The sequence below is a fragment of the Siphateles boraxobius genome, unplaced genomic scaffold (genome assembly GCF_051911475.1).
Source record: "Siphateles boraxobius isolate OS27281-9 unplaced genomic scaffold, OSU_SipBor_1 198, whole genome shotgun sequence".
In the NCBI taxonomy this organism is placed as follows: domain Eukaryota; kingdom Metazoa; phylum Chordata; class Actinopteri; order Cypriniformes; family Leuciscidae; genus Siphateles; species Siphateles boraxobius.
This window is the reverse complement of record NW_027508808.1, coordinates 1,747,501-1,757,500: the sequence shown is the minus strand read 5'-3', so window position 1 is coordinate 1,757,500 and position 10,000 is coordinate 1,747,501. Positions and strand designations below refer to the sequence as shown.

At 39.6% G+C, this 10,000-nt stretch overlaps 1 protein-coding gene across 2 annotated transcripts in view; it reads left to right on the top strand.

The window, feature by feature from the left end:
• Window positions 1-10,000, top strand: part of cd276 (CD276 molecule) — a 149,237-nt gene that overhangs the window by 53,077 nt on the left and 86,160 nt on the right. The gene's annotated exons all lie outside the window — the stretch shown is intronic.

Genomic DNA, 10,000 nt, shown 5'->3' with positions numbered 1-10,000 from the left:
CTAATAATAACTTCTGTTGCTGTTCACGGTCAGGGACTATTTTTTCCAGTGGAAGGAAGGCTTTTAGAAATGTTTCTTCGTAGATACATATTTTTTGGCTTTAATATTTGTATTGTGAGATAACCGTTTTATAAAAGCAATAAGGTACTCGAGGCTAGTGCTATATCGTGAATAAATCACGGCAGGGGTTTGCAGGGGTTCAGCCTTTCAGCCGTGGCTTATTCATCACGATACAGTACTAGCCTCAAGTACATTATTGCTTACTTATACAGGTCCTTCTCAAAAAATTAGCATATTGTGATAAAGTTCATTATTTTCCATAATGTAATGATAAAAATTAAACTTTCATATATTTTAGATTCATTGCACACCAACTGAAATATTTCAGGTCCTTTATTGTTTTAATACTGATGATTTTGGCATACAGCTCATGAGAACCCAAAATTCCTATCCCAAAAAATTAGCATATCATGAAAAGGTTCTCTAAACGAGCTATTAACCTAATCATCTGAATCAACTAATTAACTCTAAACACCTGCAAAAGATTCCTGAGGCTTTTAAAAACTCCCAGCCTGTTTCATTACTCAAAACCGCAATCATGGGTAAGACTGCCGGCCTGATTGCTGTCCAGAAGGCCATCATTGACACCCTCAAGCAAGAGGGTAAGACACAGAAAGAAATTTCTGAACAAATAGGCTGTTCCCAGAGTGCTGTATCAAGGCACCTCAGTGGGAAGTCTGTGGGAAGGAAAAAGTGTGGCAAAAAACGCTGCACAACGAGAAGAGGTGACCGGACCCTGAGGAAGATTGTGGAGAAGGACCGATTCCAGACGTTGGGGAACCTGCGGAAGCAGTGGACTGAGTCTGGAGTAGAAACATCCAGAGCCACCGTGCACAGGCGTGTGCAGGAAATGGGCTACAGGTGCCGCATTCCCCAGGTCAAGACACTTTTGAACCAGAAACAGCGGCAGAAGCGCCTGACCTGGGCTACAGAGAAGCAGCACTGGACTGTTGCTCAGTGGTCCAAAGTACTTTTTTCGGATGAAAGCAAATTTTGCATGTCATTCGGAAATCAAGGTGCCAGAGTCTGGAGGAAGACTGGGGAGAAGGAAATGCCAAAATGCCTGAAGTCCAGTGTCAAGTACCCACAGTCAGTGATGGTCTGGGGTGCCATGTCAGCCGCTGGTGTTGGTCCATTGTGTTTTATCAAGGGCAGGGTCAATGCAGCTAGCTATCAGGAGATTTTGGAGCACTTCATGCTTCCATCTGCTGAAAAGCTTTATGGAGATGAAGATTTCATTTTTCAGCACGCCCTGGCACCTGCTCACAGTGCCAAAACCACTGGTAAATGGTTTACTGACCATGGTATGACTGTGCTCAATTGGCCTGCCAACTCTCCTGACCTGAACCCCATTGAGAATCTGTGGGATATTGTGAAGAGAAAGTTGAGAGACGCAAGACCCAACACTCTGGATGAGCTTAAGGCCGCTATCGAAGCATCCTGGGCCTCCATAACACCTAAGCAGTGCCACAGGCTGATTGCCTCCATGCCACGCCGCAATTCCTTTCTGTGTCTTACCCTCTTGCTTGAGGGTGTCAATGATGGCCTTCTGGACAGCAGTCAGGTCGCCAGTCTTACCCATGATTGCGGTTTTGAGTAATGAAACAGGCTGGGAGTTTTTAAAAGCCTCAGGAATCTTTTGCAGGTGTTTAGAGTTAATTAGTTGATTCAGATGATTAGGTTAATAGCTCGTTTAGAGACCCTTTTCATGATATGCTAATTTTTTGAGATAGGAATTTTGGGTTCTCATGAGCTGTATGCCAAAATCATGAGTATTAAAACAATAAAAGACCTGAAATATTTTAGTTGGTGTGCAATGAATCTACAATATATGAAAGTTTAATTTTTATCTTTACATTAGGGAAAATAATGAACTTTATCACAATATGGTAATTTTTTGAGAAGGACCGTATGGTTTTATACGATACCTAAAGGGATTGTTCACGCAGAATGTGGATTATTTACTTGTCCTCATGTCGTTGTATGACTATGAAAACGGACATCTCACCTTCATAACTTCTGTTATTTAGTAGAATGGTGTTTCCATTGGGAAAAAGTTAATCTCACACAAATCTATCATATGGCTTTAGAAGACTTGGCTTATAGTATTTAAACTGCTGTTTTAAGTTCCTCACTAATGAAAAGTGCAGCTTGGACATTCTGCTAAATATATCTTCTTTTGTGTTTCATGTAAACTTACCTTTCAAAGGTAAAGGTCGTATAGGTCAAGCTGTCATTTTTGGGTGGACTGTCCCTTTAAAATCCAATGAACCGCTCGGTGCCAAATCGGATAGGCATGACCGTCAGTTTTCTCACTTTCTTAAATGAGAAAGTGGTTGATTATTTCACTGTTTACTTCTTTGAAATAGGAATGGTTTTGAGCTTATAGGTAAAGTCAGTGAGGAAGACCTCAAAGCATTGCACTGCATTTGAGCCTGTGTTTGTTAAGAAGTCTCAGAAGATATTTAATTTATAGTTATGAGGAAGGAACAGGTTTTTGTACCAATGATATTCACACATTGGACTACAGTGAGTGATGCTGATGAATGAAGGTCATATTCTGTGAATTCTGCGTTAATCTCGGCAGCTGCGAGCGAAAGGCTGTACGTGGATCATCCTGACTACAATAGCCTTACAACTTGTTAGTAAACAAGTGTCAGAATCCATGCGCGCGCCGAGTGATCATGCCGACCTTGTTTGATATGAAAATGCATTTGCATTTGTTTACAACAGCTGCTGTATGCTCAACAACTTTGGTAATTAATATTGACCTAGCCGAGATAGATGCTATTTGCCTGGTTGTTTTCTATTGCAAACAGGATTTGCTTAGAAACAAAATGCTCCATATTTAGATATTTTGATCAGACACATTGATTCATTTCTGGAGTAATGGCAACTATATGCAACGTTTATGAGTTGAAATAAACAACCTTTACAAGGTTTTTTACAAAAATACAAAAGTATTTTTACAATGCATTATATACAAGTCTTTAAGTAAATTGTTACGAAGTATTTTAAAGCAATTGATTTGTTAAAACGCTTGAAAACATGCTTTTTAGTGACATTAGTGGCAAAACATTTTTTTTTACTTAAAAGTACATATTGAATTATTCCATTATTTAATAGTTATTGCATAGTGAAACTACTGTTTGTGCGAAGGCTGAACTACCATATCTAGTCATTTGTCGAAAAAAAGTTATTAAATAGGGAATGTATCCAATGTATTTTAGTCAGAGCTCAGAATGTCTTTCTAAATGAGACATTTAGGACTTCTATCACTGAAGAGAGGAAGATCTGTTTAGTATTCAAAGAGCCTGTCTCCGGAAGAGCATGCTGAGGACAAGACCGGTTAAAATGTCACACTTCTCTCCAAAGTCCCTATGAAAAATTACAAAGTAATGCAGACGTGCCCCAAAATGAATCAGGATGATAGAAAAAGGAGGAGTGGAAAAAGATGTCCAAGGCAAAAAGGCTCTCTCTGAGAACGTTTCAGAAAGAGAAAATGAATCTATATGTGCAAATGTAAAAAAAAAAATATATATAAAAATAAAATATGTAAATAAAATAAATGTTGTATAAATGTTTTTAACAATTGTTTTTAACATGTTTTAACAATTGTGTTAATATATGTCATTTTATAAAATTTTATATAAAAATAATAATAATAAAAAAATATATATTATATAGTATTAATATTATATATATATATATATATATATATATATATATATATATATATATATATATATATATATATATATATATTAGTATTTTTATGTTTACAATTTTATTAAAACAAATCGAAAATAATTTATTTATTTTTAATAAAAATATTGCAGAATCATTTTAATTTTACATCATGACAATTCCTCCTCAGACTTTCTGCCCCCATTGATGGATAGACTCAAAATCTGTTTTTAATCATAATTAATCTGAAGGTTAAGTTTTATTGATATATGATGCCGTGATTAATTAGAAAGATTAAAAACGGCAGACCTCTGACCAATACAAAGAGCTGATGACTGACGGCAATCAAATCATTTTCTACATCATCGACTGCACTGCACATTTTCTACATGTGTTGATGAGAGCAGCCAAATATTCCTCCGTTTGCACAGATTCAGCTTTAAGAGAGCATACACAGTAAGAGTGCAGATACAGTAAGAGTGCAGATACAGTAAGAGTGCAGATACAGTAAGAGCGCAGATACAGTAAGAGTGCAGATACAGTAAGATAGCAGATACTGTAAGAGCGCAGATACAGTAAGAGCGCAGATACAGTAAGAGTGCAGATACAGTAAGAGTGCAGATACAGTAAGAGCGCAGATACAGTAAGAGTGCAGATACAGTAAGAGAGCAGATACAGTAAGAGCACAGATACTGTAAGAGAGCAGATACAGTAAGAGAGCAGATACAGTAAGAGTGCAGATACAGTAAGAGAGCAGACACAGTAAGAAAGCAGATACAGTAAGAGTGCAGATACAGTAAGAAAGCAGATACAGTAAGAGTGCAGATACAGTAAGAGAGCAGATACAGTAAAAGAGCAGATACAGTAATAGTGCAGATACAGTACGAGAGCAGATACAGTAAGAGTGCAGATACAGTAAGAGTGCAGATACAGTAAGAAAGCAGATGCAGTAAGAGTGCAGATAAAGTAAGAGTGTAGATACAGTAAGAGCGCAGATACAGTAAAAGAGCAGATACAGTAATAGTGCAGATACAGTACGAGAGCAGATACAGTAAGAGTGCAGATACAGTAAGAGTGCAGATACAGTAAGAAAGCAGATGCAGTAAGAGTGCAGATAAAGTAAGAGTGCAGATACAGTAAGAGCGCAGATACAGTAAAAGAGCAGATACAGTAATAGTGCAGATACAGTACGAGAGCAGATACAGTAAGAGTGCAGATAAAGTAAGAGTGCAGATACAGTAAGAGCGCAGATACAGTAAAAGAGCAGATACAGTAAGAGTGCAGATAAAGTAAGAGTGCAGATACAGTAAGAGTGCAGATACAGTAAGAGTGCAGATACAGTAAGAGTGCAGATACAATAAGAGCGCAGATACAGTAAAAGAGCAGATACAGTAAGAGCGCAGATACAGTAAAAGAGCAGATACAGTAAGAGTGCAGATACAGTAAGAGTGCAGATACAGTAAGAGTGCAGATAAAGTAAGAGTGCAGATACAGTAAGAGTGCAGATACAGTAAGAGTGCAGATACAGTAAGAGAGCAGATACAGTAAGAGCGCAGATACAGTAAGAGTGCAGATACAGTAAGAAAGCAGATGCAGTAAGAGTGCAGATAAAGTAAGAGTGCAGATACAGTAAGAGTGCAGATAAAGTAAGAGTGCAGATACAGTAAGAGTGCAGATACAGTAAGAGAGCAGATACAGTAAGAGCGCAGATACAGTAAGAGTGCAGATACAGTAAGAGAGCAGATACTGTAAGAGCGCAGATACAGTAAGAGAGTAGATACTGTAAGAGTGCAGATACAGTAAGAGAGCAGGTACTGTAAGAGCGCAGATACAGAAAGAGTGCAGATACAGTAAGAGAGCAGATACTGTAAGAGTGCAGATACAGTAAGTGAGCAGATACTGTAAGAGTGCAGATACAGTAAGAGCGCAGATACTGTAAGAGCGCAGATACAGTAAGAGAGCAGATACTGTAAGAGTGCAGATACAGTAAGAGTGCAGATACAGTAAGAGAGCAGATACAGTAAGAGAGCAGATACAGTAAGAGTGCAGATACAGTAAGAGAGCAGATACTGTAAGAGTGCAGATACAGTAAGAGTGCAGATACAGTAAGAGAGCAGATACTGTAAGAGTGCAGATACAGTAAGAGCGCAGATACAGTAAGAGCGCAGATACAGTAAGAGTGCAGATACAGTAAGAGTGCAGATAAAGTAAGAGTGCAGATACAGTAAGAGTGCAGATACAGTAAGAGAGCAGATACAGTAAGAGAGCAGATACAGTAAGAGTGCAGATAAAGTAAGAGTGCAGATACAGTAAGAGTGCAGATACAGTAAGAGAGCAGATACTGTAAGAGTGCAGATACAGTAAGAGCGCAGATACAGTAAGAGTGCAGATACAGTAAGAGTGCAGATACAGTAAGAGTGCAGATAAAGTAAGAGTGCAGATACAGTAAGAGTGCAGATACAGTAAGAGAGCAGATACAGTAAGAGCGCAGATACAGTAAGAGTGCAGATAAAGTAAGAGTGCAGATACAGTAAGAGAGCAGATACTGTAAGAGTGCAGATACAGTAAGAGCACAGATACAGTAAGAGTGCAGATACAGTAAGAGTGCAGATAAAGTAAGAGTGCAGATACAGTAAGAGCACAAATACAATAAGAGAGCAGATACAGTAAGAGAGCAGATACAGTAAGAGGCAGATACGGTAAGAGAGCAGATACGGTAAGAGAGCAGATACAGTAAGAGAGCAGAAACTGTAAGAGAGCAGATACAGTAAGAGAGCAGATACAGTAAGAGTGTTGATACTGTAAGAGTGCAGATACAGTAAGAGTGCAGATAGAGTAAGAGTGCAGATACAGTAAGAGAGCAGATACAGTAAGAGTGTTGATACAGTAAGAGAGCAGATACAGTAAGATAGCAGATACAGTAAGAGCGCAGATACAGTAAGAGAGCAGATACTGTAAGAGTGCAGATACAGTAAGAGTGCAGATAAAGTAAGAGTGCAGATACAGTAAGAGAGCAGATACTGTAAGAGCGCAGATACAGTAAGAGCGCAGATTCAGTAAGAGTGCAGATACAGTAAGAGTGCAGATAAAGTAAGAGTGCAGATACAGTAAGAGCACAAATACAATAAGAGAGCAGATACAGTAAGAGAGCAGATACAGTAAGAGGCAGATACGGTAAGAGAGCAGATACAGTAAGAGAGCAGATACAGTAAGAGAGCAGAAACTGTAAGAGAGCAGATACAGTAAGAGAGCAGATACAGTAAGAGTGCAGATACTGTAAGAGTGCAGATACAGTAAGAGTGCAGATACTGTAAGAGTGCATATACAGTAAGAGTGCAGATACAGTGAGAGTGCAGATACAGTAAGAGAGCAGATACAGTAAGAGTGTTGATACAGTAAGAGCACAGATACAGTAAGAGTGCAGATACAGTAAAAGTGGAGATAAAGTAAGAGTGCAGATACAGTAAGAGCGCAGATACAGTAAGAGCACAGATACAATAAGAGAGCAGATACAGTAAGAGAGCAGATACAGTAAGAGAGCAGATACAGTAAGAGTGCAGATACAGTAAGAGAGCAGGTACAGTAGGAGCGCAGATACTGTAAGAGCGCAGATACAGTAAGAGGCAGATACAGTAAGAGAGCAGATACAGTAAGAGAGCAGATACTGTAAGAGCGCAGATACGGTAAGAGCGCAGATACTGTAAGAGAGCAGATACAGTAAGAGAGCAGATACAGTAAGAGAGCAGATACAGTAAGAGAGCAGATACTGTAAGATAGCAGATACAGTAAGAGCGCAGATACAGTAAGAGAGCAGATACAGTAAGAGAGCAGATACAGTAAGATAGCAGATACAGTAAGAGCACAGATACAGTAAGAGCGCAGATACAGTAAGAGCGCAGATACAGTAAGAGCGCAGATACAGTAAGAGTGCAGATACAGTAAGAGCGCAGATACGGTAAGAGCGCAGATACTGTAAGAGAGCAGATACAGTAATAGTGCAGATACAGTAAGAGAGCAGATACAGTAAGAGTGCAGATACAGTAAGAGAGCAGGTACAGTAGGAGCGCAGATACTGTAAGAGCGCAGATACAGTAAGAGGCAGATACAGTAAGAGAGCAGATACAGTAAGAGAGCAGATACTGTAAGAGCGCAGATACGGTAAGAGCGCAGATACTGTAAGAGAGCAGATACAGTAAGAGAGCAGATACAGTAAGAGAGCAGATACAGTAAGAGAGCAGATACTGTAAGATAGCAGATACAGTAAGAGCGCAGATACAGTAAGAGAGCAGATACAGTAAGAGAGCAGATACAGTAAGATAGCAGATACAGTAAGAGCACAGATACAGTAAGAGCGCAGATACAGTAAGAGCGCAGATACAGTAAGAGTGCAGATACAGTAAGAGTGCAGATACAGTAAGAGAGCAGATACTGTAAGAGTGCAGATACAGTAAGAGTGCAGATACAGTAAGAGAGCAGATACTGTAAGAGTGCAGATACAGTAAGAGAGCAGATACAGTAAGAGTGCAGATACAGTAAGAGAGCAGATACTGTAAGAGAGCAGATACAGTAAGAGAGCAGATACTGTAAGAGAGCAGATACAGTAAGAGTGCAGATACAGTAAGAGCGCAGATACAGTAAGAGCGCAGATTCAGTAAGAGTGCAGATACAGTAAGAGAGCAGATACAGTAAGAGTGCAGATACAGTAAGAGAGCAGATACTGTAAGAGAGCAGATACAGTAAGAGAGCAGATACTGTAAGAGCGCAGATACAGTAAGAGCGCAGATACAGTAAGAGTGCAGATACAGTAAGAGAGCAGATACAGTAAGAGTGCAGATACAGTAAGAGAGCAGATACTGTAAGAGAGCAGATACAGTAAGAGAGCAGATACTGTAAGAGAGCAGATACAGTAAGAGTGCAGATACAGTAAGAGTGCAGATACAGTAAGAGAGCAGATACAGTAAGAGTGCAGATACAGTAAGAGAGCAGATACTGTAAGAGAGCAGATACAGTAAGAGTGCAGATACAGTAAGAGCGCAGATACAGTAAGAGCGCAGATACAGTAAGAGAGCAGTTACAGTAAGAGTGCAGATACAGTAAGAGCGCAGATACAGTAAGAGAGCAGATACTGTAAGAGAGCAGATACAGTAAGAGTGCAGATACAGTAAGAGAGCAGATACAGTAAGAGAGCAGATACAGTAAGAGCGCAGATAAAGTAAGAGCGCAGATACAGTAAGAGAGCAGATACAGTAAGAGAGCAGATACAGTAAGAGAGCAGATACAGTAAGAGCGCAGATAAAGTAAGAGTGCAGATACAGTAAGAGTGCAGATACAGTAAGAGAGCAGATACAGTAAGAGAGCAGATACAGTAAGAGAGCAGTTACAGTAAGAGTGCAGATACAGTAAGAGCGCAGATACAGTAAGAGAGCAGATACTGTAAGAGAGCAGATACAGTAAGAGTGCAGATACAGTAAGAGAGCAGATACAGTAAGAGAGCAGATACAGTAAGAGTGCAGATACAGTAAGAGAGCAGATACAGTAAGAGTGCAGATACAGTAAGAGCACAGATACAGTAAGAGCGCAGATACAGTAAGAGAGCAGATACAGTAAGAGTGCAGATACCGTATGTTGGTGTCGTGGTCTTTGAAGTAGTTCTGTATCCCGAGAGGATCTGAGCTCTGCTAACCTACAGTTATGTAAGGATGTTTCTCAGTTAATTTGCAGATATAGACCTTGAGCTTGTGTGAGGAGCGCATGAGCTGAAAACAAGAACACATAAAGATGAAAAGACCGAATGATGAGCAGATCTCAGAAAACTGATAGTTAGTTACTAGCCAGAAGTCTCCATAGAAATCCCTATTTTTTCAGACTCCATCGGAATGTGGAGGTTTCCTCTCTCTCTCTTTCTTTCTCTCTCTCTCTCTCTCTCTCTCTCTCTCTCTCTCTCTCTCTCTCTCTCTCTCTTTTAAACAGCTGATATCTCTGTCTGTACAATGGCCTTACTTTAAGTCCTTCAACATGTCAGCAGCTCAGGAAACGGCAAGTGTGAGTGTGTGTGTGTGTGTGTGTGTGTGTGTGTGTGTGTGTGTGTTTGTGTGTGTGTGTGTTAAATAGACATCTATGTCTTGCAACATAGAAAGGAATCATCACTGTCAATCTCTCTTTGCTGGCACAGCATTCTGGGTAAAATCCTGTGAGAAAAATATAGAAAGAGACACAGAGAAAGAGAGAAAAATGCACAGCGCTCAATGGACTG